Source organism: Tursiops truncatus, chromosome 13 (genome assembly GCF_011762595.2).
Source record: "Tursiops truncatus isolate mTurTru1 chromosome 13, mTurTru1.mat.Y, whole genome shotgun sequence".
In the NCBI taxonomy this organism is placed as follows: domain Eukaryota; kingdom Metazoa; phylum Chordata; class Mammalia; order Artiodactyla; family Delphinidae; genus Tursiops; species Tursiops truncatus.
In genome coordinates, this window is record NC_047046.1 from 17,233,441 (window position 1) to 17,250,238 (window position 16,798).

Genomic DNA, 16,798 nt, shown 5'->3' on the forward strand with positions numbered 1-16,798 from the left:
CTTTTGGAGTCAGTCTGGGGGGATGGGGCAGGGAGAGACGTTTTTTCTTTTTTATGGGAATTTTTTTTTTCCCTTTTGCATATGGTGGCACAGATGGGCCCATGATCCATAAAAACTGTTTGCAATTAAACTCCCACTTTGCATGGCTGGATTTGTCAGTTGTGTGAGCCACAAGCACGGGGCTCCACGCTGACGGGGAGACGGGACTTGGGGCAGGGCGGGGCCACATTCTGCAGGACGGTTGCCGGCCCACGAACCTGCTCTGGGCTTGTGGCCCAAGATGATGGTGTGTTGAGACAGCCATGCCAGCTCCCTCTCTGGGCATCCCCCAGCCCTCGCCAGGAGTCGGAGTATGGCCAGGCAGCTGGGGTGGGGCTTGGCAGGACTCCCCTACCCAGCGGAGACTTGGCCAGTGCTGGGTGCCCCGGCTGTGTGGGTAATGAGGGGTGGGGGGGGAGGTAATCACCACTCAGCCCCTGCCAGAGACTGGGGCTGGGACCCAGGACAGGCAGGAGTGTGGTCGGGCAGCACGAGCCGTAATGGGGGTCCAGCGGGCAGAGTGCAATGCCAGGTTCAAGGCTGAGGAGCCAGAACCTCTGGCCCAGTTGGCAGAAAGGATATCAGGTGGTGCCAGGAAGAGCTGCCGCGGGCCAGAACTGGCTCCTTCCTCATCCCCAGGGGAACTGGCAAAGCCTCTTTGTACCTCTTCGAAGCAGGTAGGGAAATCGAGGCAGTCACTAAGAATATCTCAAGGGCCTGGGCTTCCCCTTGCCACACCAAGGGACCCTCTGCATTTGGAGCCATTTCCAAGGGTTTCCAAAGTGGAGGTGAGGGGCCTGCACCCCTTCCACTAGTCCTGGCCTCAAAATGCCACCCCAGCTGCCACGCTGGCATGCCTGCTTAATCTGGGTTAATAAATGCATCATTTGGCTTTGGGAAATCCCGCGTTCACTAATAATTGTTCCCCGATGAAAAGAAATAAGGCCCCGATACCCCCTTTCCCCTCACCCCCTCCAAGCTGGGAAAGAAAAGTCATAAAAATAGCTTGTTATCTCACCTATTGAGGCCCCGACTGGATGTTACTGCTAATTGGGTATAACATCCTTGTCTTGTTCTCTTAGAAGCTAAATCAAGAAAGCGCCACTGCTGTGAACTAATTATATCTCCGGCCTGCAGCCTGCAGCTTGTCTCTCCCTTTATTGAGTTAAAAAATGGTCACGAACCTTCATCTTTTATCCCCACCAAGCGCTGGGTCCAGGCTGCCTGCCACGCCTGGTGGTGAGGAGAGCGGACAGCCCTGTGGAAAGGTCTAGGAGGGCTTTGGGGACACGCAGCAGGGTTGGGGAAGGCGGGAAGTCCCTGCCCCAGGTACCTGCCTGGTTCCCTCCCCCAGCCCTCACCCCCAGGCCTGGTGTTCAACTTTTCCTGGAGAGAGAGACTGGCCTCTCTCCTCCTTGCAGCTGGGCCCACAGGGACACCAGGAGCGTTTCAACCCGGTAAGCATTTTCATTCATTGATTCATTCAACAAACATTTCTTGGATGCCTACCTACTATGTGCCAGGCAAGGTTCTAGGCTAAAGCCTCCAGTAGACCAGAGGTAGCCCCAAGCACCAGCTGACCTCACCCTGGGTTCATGGAGGCGCTGAATAAATACACTTAGACAAGACTGGATCATTCCTGTGCGCCAAGATCTGCCATAGTTCCCTACTACGGGAGGGCAGAGTCTAAATGCCAAGACCACCACAGTCTCCTCCACAGCCCCGTCCCCCCCAACATTCCAGCCACATCCAGCCATACACCACTCCCTCAACCTAAACACTCTTGCCTGTAGCCTCTGAGCTGCTTCTCATGCTGTTCCCTTCACCTAAAAGGACCCCCTTCCCTTTCCCAGAAGGCCCAGCTCTGCCTGTCAGAAGTCCACCAGCCTTTAAAGCCTTGGCCTTTAATGACACCTCCTCCAGGAAGGCTGCCCGGTCTGTCCTAGGCTGTGGACTTCAAGACCTGGATTTGAATGCCAGCTCAGCCACTAAGTATGTAACCCTGCTCTGCTTAATGGCTCTTAGCCTCAGTTTCCACATCTCTAAAATGGGTTAAGACTTCTTCCTAGGAGTGCTGAGAGGCACACTGCAGGTGCTCCGGGGAATATGAATGAGAGGGTGCCCAGGAAGGACCTGGCTCTCAGGAAGAGCTCAATAAATGCTATTATTATTATCCAGACTGAAAGCATCTGCAATCTGCTTACAGCACTCCGTGCTGAGCATGTGATGGGCTGTGCAACTCTGGGAGTTGGAGGAAGGTAACAGACTCTCACACCTCAACAGTCTTCATGGCTGAAGAACAACCCATATCCTCAGAGGAGATTCCCCAGAAATCCCTCGCTCTGGTACCCTGGTCCTCTGAACCGTGCAAAGATGGGCTAAAGGGACCCCTGAGCTTATTGAGGCCAGGCAGGCAAGCAGGCTTCAGCACATAGGCCCCACTGACTGACTGGTGCCACCTGCCCAGAGCCCTCCCTGGCAAGAACCCAAGGTCAGGGGAAGAACTCAGCGGGGGAAGAGGGCAGCAACTGACTGGCAATGTCTGCCAAGGGCACAGCAGTGTAAAGCAAGCCAGACCTGCCACGGATCTGCTATCCTTGACATCTTACAAAGGACACGGCTGAGGCCAGGCTAGAGTGGAGGGTGAACTGCTCAAGGTCGTGAGCTCATGAAAGCAACAGCTGGCCCAGAACTGGTCCCCTTAGCTCCTGCCCAAGGATCCTCCTGTGACAGCCCCACCCAGCCCAGCACCCTCACAGGCAGAGGACAGGCAAAAGCTTGTGTGGATAACGAAGGGGATTCTGCTGACCTGCCATGTGGCCCTGGGCTGAGCCTCAGTTTCACCATTTACACAACAGGGACAAAACCTTGCTGAGTCTCAGTTTCTCCATTTACAAACAGGGACAAAAACACCCTTCCCAGAACCACATGAGGATGTGGTTGCCGAAGCGGAAAGCTCTGTCTGGTACACAGCAGACACCAGCCGTGTCCTGTGATTCCCATAATAGGTGATGGTGTTTAGACAGAAGCCCCCAAAGCTAGCAATAGAAAGTGCCTCCTCCTCCAGGGAGCCCTCCCTGAATACTACAGCTCGAAGTAGTCATTTCCACCTCTGATTTCCTAGCATGCTTTTGAAAGACTGGGGGCCCCAGAGGGAAGGGGCCATATCTGGCTTGTTCATTGCTGTCACCCCGCCTCTGGCACAGTGCCTGCACACTGTGAATTCCTATATTGTGGCGACCTACCCACTATACTGTGATGGTGTGTCTAAAGCCTCACCACCTCTCAAGGCAACTGGGCTTGTTCATCTTTGCATCCCCAGCTTCTGGCAGGGAGCCTAGCACAGAGCGGTGAATCTCCCGGAATGAACGGATGAATAAAGAGCAAAAATAGCAGTTCCTGTGTATTGCCCGCTTGCTGTCGGTTCCTGCCAAACCTCACAGCTGCCCTCCAAAGTGGACCTCTGGCCCATCTGACAGATGAGGAGACTGAGGTCACGCAGATGCTGAGGGGCAAAGCCGAGCCCCCAGTTCAGGCCTGGGGACTGCAGGCCAGGAGGCTCTGCCACCTCTGCCTCTCCCAGTGCCAAGCTCAGGCCTGGACCCTGCGGGGCAGCTGCCCCTGCCTTGGCAGCGAACCCTGGAGCAGACAGCTGGTGGCTGGACCTCCCTCCTCCTCCCCCTCCTCGGCCCCCTGCCCCACAGACTCTAGGTCAGTAAGTTCTGAGTCATTAAGTCCCCATCCTCAGGAACCTGTTCACAGCCAGCCTCGGCCTTACCCCCTGACCTCCCAGGCCTTTGTCCCCTGTGCCCTCTGCACAATGGCAGGGGCTCCCAGGGCCCCAAACAGCTGCTGTGGCCGGGATGCTGGTTTGTTGTGAGGCCAGGATGACTGGCTGGGTCCTGGGCCTGAGCCCACCTAGCTCTGAAAGGCTCAGTCAAGCTCCCCCAAGCACTCCGCACACTCAAGCTCATCCCACCCACAAGGCTGTGAGAAAACTGCTATTACGCCCTTGAACAGATGAGGCAAGTGAGGCCCAGAGAGGCAAAGTGACTTGTCTGAGGACACACAGCCAGCGAGAATGGAGCCAAGGTTCATCCCAGTCTGCAACGCCCAAGCCCCTACAGAGGCTGCCAGACTGGCCTACGGGCACCCAGATCGTATTGCACCCCTCCCTGCCAGACACCTTCACTGGCTTCTGGCTGCTCTTCCCCTGGACAGGTCAGGTACTTAGCGCAACACTCCTAGCTTAACTGCACATCCTCCTAGCTTAACTCCCTTTTACCTCCGCCCTCTTATAAGCTCCCCCTGCCCCTTTGGTCATGCCCCTGGGTTCTCAAACTCCCTCCTAGTGACATCCCCATTCACTCCATACTGGGCAGATCCACCCAGTCCTCAGGGCCCAGAGCAAAAGCCTCCTCTGCAGGAAGCCCTCCACGACCAGCCTCCTTCCCCTCCTCAGTGTCTCTCCTCCAGCCCTGCTCTGGCTCTGTCTATAATTCGAGTCAGTTGCAGACTCATCTTACTCCCCATGGAGGCTGCAGGCCATCTGATTCCTTAGAGCTTTGCCACCCAGACAGTGGCCAGCAGGGTGCCCTCAACCCAGGCTGATGCCCATTGTTTACCAAATGGAAACACAAAGGGGTGAGGGAGAGGGGAGCTGGAACCCATGCCTGCCCTTTCACCCTTCTCACTGCCCACGCTGCACCCCTATTTCTGGCCATCAACAGATCTCACACTTCTGCCCCTCCCTGGCTGTGTGACCTTGGGTAGTAATGTAATCTCTCTGTGCCCCTGTTTCCTCCCTGGTCAAATGGGGGTAGTAATAGCATTTGCATTTCTTAGGGCTATGACATAAACGCTGGGAGGTATCAGACAGGAATGATTACTATTATTATGTCTGTCTACACTCCACTCCAGTGGCCAGCGCGTGAATTTAGGGTCAGAGAGACTTAGGTCCCGACTGACCACTTATTGGGTGTATAATTCTGGGCAGGTGGCTCATCCCCTGGACCTCTATTTTTCCCATCTCTAAAATGGTACTAACTCCGCCCCTAGGAATGCAACCCGCCCACCCCCACCCCCCCGCCTTTTGTTCCAGGCACGCAGTAGGCATTTAGATATTTCTCAACTAACAAACCAACCAACGGCCCAGGTGGAAGGAATCCCTCCCCCTTCCAGCCTCCTCCCTCACCCCACCCCTCCAGCCTCCAGAATCCCCCTCCCCACCCCCAGCCCGTGCAGACTAAAATAGTCATTAGGCAGATTTCAAAAGATGTCAGTAGCTTATAATTATAGTCGACATCCTTCTGAGATAAAAGTGATTACCTTGGATGCAAATCACTTAGCAACCAATCAGGGCGGTGGGCGGCGCCCGCAGAGGTGACCGGCCGGCGCGCAGCCCTCCTCCCGCAGCCCGCCCCCCACAGGCAGAGAAAGCGCACAATAGCTCTTGACACGCAAATGGGTTAACACAATAAAGGCGGCTCCGGCCGCTGCTGGGGGAGAGCAGCAATCCCCGGCCCGCGGGAGGTAATAAGGCGGCCCTTTTGTGTGCACCTCCCCGTTCTCACCCCCGCCCCGGAGCCCAGAGGAATCTCCGCCGCCCGATTGAATTACGGTCCTTGAATATGAGCTGCTCCGCTAGCTTCCTCCGGTTTGTGAGGGACTGGAAGGCGGAGAGGGCAGAAGGGAGATTGGGCAGGGGGGGCCCCTGGCCAGGCCCCAGGCCCCCAAGGGCTCACATGGGAGCCACGTGTGCTCACCACGTGGGGTGCTCTGGGAAGGTGGGTGGGAGACACAGCACAGGCAGCTGGAAGGGTGGGGGTCCCTGACCTGCCCTAGGGTCTTTGATCTTTGGCTCCAAGAGGGACTGGGAGAGCCATTCAAGGCCCTGTTCTGAGGATAAGGCTACCAGTGGCCATGAGAATGTGCACTTATGGAGTGCTTATGGTATGCCATCGTCTGTGCTCAGCCCTCACTGAATCCCTAACACGAGGCTGGGCAGTGGATGCTATTATCTGCTTCTTCTCACAGATGAGGAAACTGAGGCTCAGAGAGGCAAAGCTACTCACCCAAGGTCACACAGCCAACAAGGTGGACCCACTCCACAGCCTGGCTCTTAATCACGAGCCACTGGGCATTAAGAAACCCAGCCCAGTGCAGCCCCGGTCCAGAGCAACTGTGAAGCTCAGAAGGGATAGGGGGTGGGTGAGCTTATATGGAATTAGACCTGTGATAAGGATTACTGCGGGTGGAAGGTAGGGAGCTAACCTTGAGAGAGGAGACTGCTCAGAGAGTTGAGAAGGTTTCCACACACCCCCCTCCACCTGCCCCGGACTGGAAGGGATGTCCAGGGTCTCCGTCACTGTCAAGGGAGCCCTCACTGGATCCTCTCCCTGCTTAAATCTCTCCCATCACCTCAGCCTCCAGGACACACCCACCCCAGGGCCACCTCTTCCCCTCAGCAGCACACTCCAGCACTCAGGCTTGCTACACGGCCACTCCTAATGCCCAGAACACCTTTCCACTCCCCTGCCTGGCAGGTCTCTATGTGTCCTTTCTGAGACTCACATGGTACCATGTTATAGGGCCCTTCCTGACCCTCAGGCTGGGTTGGGAGCCAAAGTTGTCATTGCCCCATCAACATCCTTGACTTCCCCACCAGCTGAGGGCCAACCAAGAGGGTGCCCAGAATGGCTGAGGGCAGACTCACACCCCTCCCCGAGGTAAGCCCAGAGGGGCAGGTGACAAGGAGCCTAGGGCTGGCTCTCTTGACCCTTCCTGGAAGGCAGGTTTCATGCCATACCTTTCTTACCCCAGTATTGGAGAAAGGGGTGCTGGGGGTGAGGGGAACAGGCTGCTCACAAGGCCAGGACACAAGTTGCTACTCTGCTCAACACTGTCCTGTAGGTAATGGGGAAGCAGGATTCAAACCCGGGTTTCAGTGTGGGAAGGCATCACAGTGCCTCCATAGCAGATGGCCCCTGAGTCTTACAGGGACCCTTGTCCAACAAGTGGGGGTGCCTCCCTCCACCCATGGAAGGGGGCGGGAAGACCTGTCAAGGCAGTTCAGAGCTGAGCCTCTGCAGCTGCCTTGGCTGAGCACCTGTAGCCTGTTGCTTCCTCTGTTTGAGCCTCAATTTCCTCATCTGTAAAATGGGCCACAGCACATAAGCTACTCCAAAGAGTAACTGAGATCCTGTAAAATGCCAGGCACGTAGGAGACGCCGGGTAAGCTGGCACTCCCTCCTGCTTGTTGCCTGGTGCTATTGCCAAGCCCAGGGAAGGGAACAGAAGGAATTGCCCAATTCTGACAGCCTCTCCCTCCGCCTTGGCTGTGGAAGTGTAAATACTCCACGGAGGACCTCCGACTGCCTGTGTTTGTGGATCTCTGGCGCGCACTCCGAGTTTGTTTCTAAACTGGGAAGCTTCTAGAGGCAGCGCAAACAGCCCTTCTGCCCACCTCTCCCGCTTCTACCCCCATCTGCCGTTGCTCTGTCCTTGGAAGCCTGTGTGTTTAACGACACCATTTCAGCTGGAAATATCATCTCCCTGCCAAGCCCCCCAAAGCAGCTCCACTGATACTTATCGACCTGTTAAATCTAGCTAGATAGCCTGGTAGGAGAACGGGGCGGGGGAGAAAAAGCTCACTACGTAGAGACTGGGGCCTGGCTTCTCATAATGACCCACACACACTCCCCTCTGCTGTCACTCCACCCCGCACCGCTTAAGCAATGACACAGTTCTCTAACCTTTTCCTAGAAATGTGATCACAGCAGTTTCACCCACATCCGACACCGGCAGCAACTGCTGGAAGGAACTTAGAAGAGGAATCAAAGAGCCAGCAGCAGAATGCTGCTCTGGGCCTTCACAAGGAACAGGGCCAGGGCTGGGGTGTGGCGGGGAAGAGAGGACTGCTGCCTGACCCCCATCAAAGCTGGCCCCTGGCAGGGGCACGCTTATTCAGACCTTGGCACTGATGGGCCTGACTTATCCTCCATTCACTTAATGAGCACCACACTGTGCTTGTCAAATCATCTTAAACACCAAGAGGAGAGTGGGGCAGTCGGGAGTTCAGGCTTGGCCAAGGCCCTGCCATCTTGGGGTCGAGCAGCAGGGGGAACCCCTGGACTGGAGGGGCAGCAAGCAGCAGCTCCTCTGCACCTTCCCTGGCTGGGGGTGGGTCACCCCTGTTTCCCTGAGCAGAAGTAGCCTGCTTTAAGGCTGGGGGCCCACATCACTCTGGGGACCCTGGGAACTTCAGCCTGCTGGTTGGGGTTCAGGGAGCTCTCCTCTGTAGCATCCCCTTTTGAAAGCAGGAAGTTGCTCTGCTTGGGAGTCCTGCGCCCCCAGGCACTGCCAGGCTATATGGGCAAAGCTAAACACCTGTCTTTGGGGGGAGGAGCATCAGCAGGGACAGCTGGCACTGCCTCCCTCCCCCACCCCATTGGGGCGCTGGGGATTTAGGTCAGAGGACTGCAGTTGGAGGTGGGGGAAGTCTGCTTTCACCCCTCCACTACTCAAAGGCATCCAGCCTCGCTCCAGGTTACCGCGACCCCGCCCCCTCCGGCCTTGGGTCAGGACAAGTCGCGTCGCCACGGCAACCGCAGCGACGTCAGAGGTCTGGCAGTGACGTCACGCCGTGACCCCACTGGGGAAACCATCGTCCCTGCGAGCTCTTTGTAGGAACGCGGCGGTAAGGTGAACCCTGCTACAGTGCAGCCTCAGAGGGCACAATCCTCAACGCAGCCACCTGCATGGTCGGGACACCACGTCCCCCTCTGAGCTAATGTCCCTTGAAGATTTCAGAGGCTACTCGGGAGAAGCCCAAGGTGTCCCATCCTGGGTGCTCCCCCAACCACTCTAAGACGCGAGAACTCCCGGGGAATTTTCGGATGACTGAGCTGCTACCTTTGTCTGTTGGCTTTAGGGGTGGGGTGACCTTTCCTCTCCGGCAGACGCCCCACCCAGGGCTCTGCCGGAGTCCTCACAACGAGCCCCCCGTGTCCACTCTGGCCGACAGGCCGGTCTAGACAAGTTGTGCGCGGGGGGAAAGGGGCAGACAAGGGCCACTGCTGCTTCAGGATCGCCAACAGCCCAGGGCCTCTTTATTTCCAATCTGGCTGCCCCGACGCCAGAGAGTGCCCCCAGCTTCATCCCGGAACCCCGCCCCGCGGAACTCACCTAATCAGCCAGGCCGTCGAAGGGCACCAGGTCTCAGCGGCTACGACTCTCCGCTCGCCGGGTCGCAGCCATGCAGAGGTGACAGAGGCGGCAGCGGCTGCCTGAGGAAGCCCCCTTTGGGGGCCGATGCCTCTCTCCGGGTGGGAAGAGACGCTGTCGGTGTGGTCTATCCAGGCGCCGGCCCACGCCGTCCGAAGTCGGGGGTTGGGGTTCTCTCGGCTCAGCGGGGGTCGTGCCCGCCCGGGATCCGGGCCGCGCGGGCGCTCAGGCGGCGCATCCTCGCCGGAGGCCTGTGCTCACAGCGTCCGGCGGGCGGCGCTGCGCCTCCCCTCGGGGTCCCGCTCGGGGCTGCAGCTCCCCTGGACGCCCTCTCTGCCCGCGCCAGGAGCCCGGGGACCACGGCTCCTCTCGCCGGCCCCAGCTGCAGCCTGTCTTTGTTGCTTCCTCTCGCTCGACCGCCCGCCCGTGGCTTGCAGCCCCCCGGTTCGCCCGAGGGTGGGGGGGTCGCCTCCTCCGAGGCTGCACGCACCTGCAGCGGCCCGGCTCCTCGCTGGGCATGCACCGGCCCCCGCAGGTTGCAAAGAGAGGCGGCGAGAATGCACCGGCCCCTCCTCCTCCTGCTCGGAGCCCCGGGTGTGGGGGGAGGGGAAGCCGGAGAGCAGCGGCAGCCGCGGCGGCGGCAGCGGGCGGTGGAGGCTCGGGTGCAGCCCCGGGGGCCTCGGCGCCGAGAAATAACCGGTCCGGGTGGCGCTGGGCGGATGTGAGGACGGCCCGGAGGATGGTGCACTGGGCGTTCGAGCTCTCGAGCTGCAGCAGGGGCGGCGCGCGCCGGGCTCTCACGCGCCCATGGCCCCGGGCGGCGCGTGGGGGCTCCCGGGGCCTCAGCCTCAAGCCGCCTGGCGCGCGCCGGCGCCTCGCCTCGCCTCGGGCCCGGGTGCCGCGCGCCGCGCCCCACAGGCGGCGTGCCCGGCTCTTCGCCTCCCCCGGGTGCCGCGCGCAGCCTCTCGGCGGAACCGTCAGCCCTGCAGTCCTGCCCGCTGCTTCGCTCCGGTCCGACTGACAGGCGCTAGCGCCCGCAGCCGCAGCCGCGTCTCGCCCCCCGCCCGCCCCCTGCGGTCTGGCCCAATCAGCGGCGGCCGAGAGGCGGTTACCAGGGTGACGCGGCGCCGCGTCCTGCGGGGGGCGGAGCCGGGGGCCGCCACGCGCGCTTTTCGCGGCAAAATTCAAAGGCCGGCAGGGCGGCTCTCCAACCTCCTCCCCCAAGCTGGGGCGAGGCGGAGCCTGCCTCGCGAGGACTGCAACTCCCGGCATGCAGCGCGCCAGCGCCGGTCGTAGGGGCCCCAACTGGGGGCGCAGGGCATGCTGGCACTTGTAGTCCCTTTGTCGGGAACGAGGAGTGGAAAAATCGGTATCATTTTATTGAGCAAGTATTTGGTAGCACAAGCTAGGTGCATTGTCTGCATTGTTTCACTTAATTTTGGAAACACCCCAATGAGGAGTTTGTTAAAAATAATAAAATTAATAAAAGAAGCTAACAGGGCTTCCCTGATGGCGCAGTGGTTGAGGGTCTGCCTGCTAGTGCAGGGGACACGGGTTCGAGCCCTGGTCTGGGAGGATCCCACATGCCGCGGAGCAACTAGGCCCGTGAGCCACAACTACTGAGCCTGCGCGTCTGGAGCCTGTGCTCCGCAACAAGAGAGGCCGCGATGGTGAGAGGCCCGCGCACCGCAATGAAGAGTGGCCCCCGCTTGCCACAACTAGAGAAAGCTCTAGCACAGAAGCGAAGACCCAACACAGCAAAAATAAATAAATTAATTAATAAACTCCTACCCCCAACATAAAAAAAGAAAAAAAAGAAGCTAACACATGTAACCAAGTATTGATACTTTACCTAAACCTCACAGACAACCCTGTGAGATAGGTATTATCACCCTCAGTTTACACATGAGAAAACTGATATAGCAGGTACTATCATTATACTCCCAACTTATAGAGAAAATTGAGGCTAAGAGATGTGAAGTGACACTCCAGAATGTTTTGCCTCAATTCATATTGTTGGCAGTGATTGATTTTGGCATCACAGCTGAGATCTGTGGAGCACTAACTATAAAACCAGGCCCCATGCTCATTGTAAGTTTCACCTCACCAGATCCTCACCACACATGTGGGAGGTAGGAGCTGGTACCCACTGCCCCAACTTAACGGATGGAGAAAATGAGGCACAGTATCACCTGGGGTTTTTGTTTTTGTTGTTTTATTTTGTTTTGTTTGATACTTCATTGGAAGTTTATTTGCCCTGCTTTTTTCTTTGGGGTCCAAATTTTGACTCCATCAAACTATACGCACCTTGCCTTTTACTTTCTAAGCAGCTTAATAGGTTCTCATTTGTTCTGTCTGATAGCCCGCGGGTTGGCCCATTTAGCAGTCCCATTTTACAGCTGGAGAAATTGAGCCCTGGGAGGGACATTTCCCTCAGTTGCCATGTGTGCATCACACAGCAAGTTGGGGAGGCAGCTTTCCAGGAAAGATCTCAGGATCCCTAAAGAAATGCAAAGCAGCAGTCAGAACTCCTCCCACCACACTCAGGCTATGTCTGTGTGACCCTCACCCCCATCCCACCCCACACCCCCCAGTCCCACAAAACCTGGGCAGGATTCTAGCCCTGGCCTTGTGGCCTTGACATTTATCTTCATGGCTCTGTGCCTCAGTTTCTTGTCTGTGTATCATAATTCCTACCTTACAGGTTGGTGTGAGGGCAGAGTGAGTTATTGCCTGGAAAGGACTCAGAACACAGTAAGTGCTCAATAAATGCCAGCTGTGGTCATTCAGATGTGGGGAGCTCTGGAGACCCTGGTGAATGTACCCAGTGGGAGGAGCTGATTATAGCTGGGCCCTAGCCTACTTCCAGGAGCCAACCCACAGCTACCCAGAGCCTGGGAGAGGCACCGGCAGGGAAGCTCCAGCGCCGGCCCAAGTAGGCCACGCACTGCCTTATCTAGGACAGAAGCTGGCCCTGTTTCAGGCTGCCCGCCACGCTCCCCGTTCCCAGCATCTCCCTGTCTCCGTGCCCCACTCTATTTCTCCCCGCTGCCCCACCCAAACCCCCTGGAGAGGGGGGCTGTGGTGGGGGAGGGGATTCACCTGGAAACGTGATCCAGCCACCAGCTGCTTCAGCTCCTGGGCCAGCCGCCAGAGCTGCCAGTGACGTCTGGGTGGGTTGCCCAGGCGACCTGCTGTGTGGACCTGGGTGTGAACAGGTGGGGAGAATGCTTGGTGGACCCAGGCCAGGTGCAAGGCGAGGGACAGCGACAATCAAAACCCTGGGAAGAAAGAGAGAGCAGGAAGGGAAGATGGCGGCAGGGGGCCACACCAGAGCCTTTGCAAAGTTTGGGATTTCTTCTGTCGTAGGTTACCATGACTTGACACCTACTATGTGCCAAAGCGCATGCTCAGTGCTATTTATATCACATATTTCTACCTCCTTTTACCCTCACAGCAACTCTGTGAGGTCTGTTCCATTATTATCCACATCTCACAGCCAAGGAAGGCCATGCGACTTGCACAAGGTCACACGATGACAGATTGGGGTCCCAACCCGAGCCCCTGACCTTGATTTATTGTGCTGTGTGCCAGCCTCTCATTGACTGGGTGTGACCTTGAGGGCAAGTTTCTTCTCCTCTCTGGACCTCGGTTTCCTCTGCTATAAAATGGAGGTTGGGGCTTATAACCCAGCCCTGCCAATCAGACCCTGGAGCTGGCAACCTGTCTCTGCCTCCGTAGTTTCCAAAGATCCCCACATTATTCCAAAGTGCAGCCCAGGGGTTAGATGATCTCAAAAGGCCCCTCCATCTCTGAAGGTATGTGAGTCCATGATGTGCTAAATGGTGGCATTTCAGGCAGCACCAGGCTCGAAGGTAGCTACATAGGGAACTCATCTTCCAGGTGCCCCTCTACCCTTCTAGGCAGGTGGATGTCCTCACAGATGCTCAGCCTTGGACCTTCACTTATGCCCCATACACAAGCTCAGTGCTACTGCCCCATACCATTTCCCACAGCCCACATCCCTGAGGTCAGACCCTTGTACCATTGCCCCCTGGCCCCCCAACTCTCAGCCTTGACCCAGCCTTTCCTTGCTTTTGGTCATGTCCAATAACTCTGCATTATGTGAATGGAGACAATGTCAAGATGGATTTGCCACGGTCCGTAGAACCAACAGGCAGGTCGGCCCCTGAACATTGTGTTGGCTCCAGCCAGGGGTCCAAGAGGCTCCAAGGGGGAAAGGGGACTGAGAGCACCTCATTCCTCATGTGCCCTGTATGCCCCTTACACTTCAGCCTTGTTAAAATACCTGTACATCCTCCCAGATGTCTTTCTGGCCTCCAGGCCTTTGCCCAGGTTGTCCACTCCATCTAAAATGTCCTCTTTTCCAGGTAGGTAGTTGATGCTTGCTCTGCCTTCAGATTTCAGTTAGGCTGCCACCTCCTCCAGGAAGCCTTCCCTGACTACTGCTCTCCAGGCTGGAGTGCTTCCCCTTTCATAGATGCACCCAGTCTGTGTTATAATGGCCCACTCTTTTGTCAGTCTTCCCCACCAACCTGAGGGCTCTGTGAGGTCAGGGGCTGCATTCAAACTGCTTTATCCCCAGCATGGGCCTGACATACGGTCAATGCTCAATAAAGGTTTGTTGAATTAATCTCTGAATCAATAGATGAATGTGGCCCAGGTTTCTGTTTTGTTTTCTTGTAGAGGGGGAGCAGGGAGAGGAAGAGGGAGGGCAATCAGACAGGCTGGATTTGAATCCTAACTCTTCAGGTGACTAGCCATGTGACTCATCTGCTCTGTGCCTCACTTTCCCATCGGTGAAATGGGGTTAATTGACACAGCGGCACTGCTCAAGAGGCCTGGAGCCTAGAATTTTTGCTTCCACTCTCCCACGTATGTAAGGTTAGTCATGCCTCTCTCACTGAGGCCTGATCATTCTCCCTTTAACCCTACTCATTCATTCATCATTTCCTAAGGACCTGCCCTGTGCAAGCCACTGAGGATTCAGCAGTAACCCAGACACAGTCCCTGGCCTTGTGGAAATCAAGTTTCATGGGGGACAGACAAGGCGACTAGCAGTTATCACCTAGGGTAACAGGGAAGGGAAAAGCACAGAGCAGGCACCTGACCCAGCTGGTGGGCTAGTGGTGGTGGAAAGAAGGATCAGCTGTCCTGGGAAAAATGAGTAGGAGGTAGCCAAGGGGAGAGGTGAGGGAAGAGTGCTCCTGGCAAAGGGATTGTCAATGCAAAGGCCCACTGTCCCAGGTGAATGTCCCCAGAGTGGTGGTGGCTCAGAGGCTGAGCTGGGGCTGGGCAGGGAGGCGAGGAGGTGGAGACTGAGCCTTTATCCTGGCAGGGGGAGCAGGCCTGGCCCAGCCTCCCTCCCCATCCCCCAGGTGCCTCACCTGCCCTCATTGCTGTAATCTAGGCCAGAGCCTGGAGGGAGCCGAGCCCCCATTGGTGCACGCCATGTAGGTTTTTCAGAGATAATTTAATCAGAGCTATTAATAAGCAGAAAAGAAAGAGCTCTTTATGCTTCTTCTGGAGAAAAGGAGAAAGAAGAAGCACGTGTAACCTTGTTACTCACCCGGCCCTGCCCCCCATCCCCAGAACCTGGAGCCTCTCTCTGGGCCAAGCTTTGGGCGGGGATGGGGCAAGGAGGCCAACAGAGGGGCGCTGAGGAGGCCCAGGTAGTCGCAGGGACTGGCACCCACAAGCTCCCCGACCACACCCCACCCTCACATCCCACTAGCCACTTTGGCCTCCTCTTGGTTGCTTGAAGGTGCCAAACTGCTTCCCACCTTGAAGCCTTTGCATGAGCTGTTCCCTCTGCCCAGACCACTCTTCCTCTGCTCTTCACCCGGCTGGCTCGTTAGCTTAAATGTCACCTCCTCGGAGAAGCCTTCCCTGACTACCCCCGTCTGAAGTTCTTCTCCCCAGAGCACCTCCCTTTTGCTTTTCCCTTCCCCAAACTTATCACTGTTGGCAACTCTCTGAGCACTGTGGGTTGACTTGTTTGTTTCCTGTCTCCCTGTCTAGACTGTCAGTTCTGTAGCGGTGGGACTCAATGTCACCATCTTCACTGCTGTGTCCCCAGCACCTTGTGTAATCACAGACACATACCAGCTTCTCTGTCAATATTTGTAGATGGAGTTTGGGGAGGGTTCGAGGGGCCTGGGTTGTTGGGATGGGAAACAGGAGGTGGTGGGGGTCCCTTCCACTTGGGAGACCCCCCGGAAAAATCCAGGAACCATGAAATGCCCCCCATCCTTTGTTTCGCTACTGGGGATCAGGAAACCCCGGGGAAGGCATTCACCCAAAGTTGTACAGTACATTTGGGCCAGAGGTGGGACTTGAACCCGGAGCCGTTTTGGGAGCACAGAGTTCCATATGAGTCTCATCTCAAATCCCAGCTCTGTGTTGAGGAGGATTCTGAGGCCTCACTCAGGATTAGAATGGAAAGAACACTGTGCTACCATTGATTAGTGACGTCTGCCAGAGTCAGGGTTGGCTATTCCTGTGCATGGAGGAATGCAAGAGTTTAAAAGAGCACTGGGCTGGGAGTCAGGAGGCTTTGTTCCTTCAATCAGCACCACCATCTTATCACATGACCCCCTAGACAAGCCAGCCAATTTCCCTGGGCCTCAGTTTCCTCATTTGAAAATTGGGAATAGCCCTGCCTAACTCAAGGACTATGATGAGAAAATATGTATAACATTTCCAAAAGCCTAATGGGCTCTTTATAAGCATAATCAATGATTATTATTGTAAAATATAGCAACAATAATAGTAATAACATCCATCTTCTGAGGCCTTGCTATGGACCAGGCACTACCCCAGGTGCTTCTCATACGTGATCTGTAAACCTTGCAACAAGCCATGAAGAGGACCCACTGGCCTGTGTTACAGGTGTGGACCCTGAGGTGGGGTCAGTGGCCTTGATCAGGGTGGCACAGAGCTCTTGAGTGGGTGGAACTAGGATCTGAGCTCTGGTGGGTGTCTTTGCACGAAGGCCTGCTGACTTCGCTGGAGGCCTTAACAAACCAGAAACGGTTGGAGATGGGGGTAGTCCTGGCAACCCCCCCCAAAGGCGACCCCTCCCCCCCAACAAGGTCATCTCTGCTCTCTGGCCAGCTGGGCCTGGTTCTCCTGGGCTCTGAGTGACAGTGAGATTTCCAGGAGATTAAACCCAGCCCGCCCCACCTCCCCTCTGGCCTGGAAAGGCCAGCAGGCCCTCCCCAGCCCGCCTGGCAGATCTCCTTTTGTACAAAAAGTTATTGACTTATCAAGGTTAAAATACACTCAGCGCAGGCCAATAAAACAGGGATACCACCGCATCCCGGCTGTCATGTGCAGCCTGGTTTTCATGGCAACAGGCCCTCTTCTGAACATGAAACGGTTCAGTTGTGCAAAGTTCAGGCGTTACATAAACAGGGAGTTAACAACAGCGGCAGAAATCAATGTCTGGCCAGGCATGGCCTGGGGAGATAGCATTGATTGGGCCCTTGTTGTCGATGGGCTGGGTCCCTGC

The 16,798-nt window shown here is 56.6% G+C and overlaps 1 protein-coding gene across 2 annotated transcripts in view; it reads right to left on the reverse strand.

Annotated features, from left to right (window-relative positions):
* Positions 1-16,798, reverse strand: part of LOC109552605 (protein FAM222A) — a 145,730-nt gene that overhangs the window by 45,537 nt on the left and 83,395 nt on the right. Inside the window, exon 1 of one of the 2 annotated variants that reach the window (XM_033837067.2) lies at positions 9,226-9,358. The exons of the other annotated variant lie outside the window; for it this stretch is intronic. The gene's annotated coding sequence lies outside the window, so the exon portion shown is untranslated. Of the gene's footprint in view, positions 1-9,225; positions 9,359-16,798 lie in introns of those variants that run through there. 2 annotated transcript variants of the gene reach the window in all.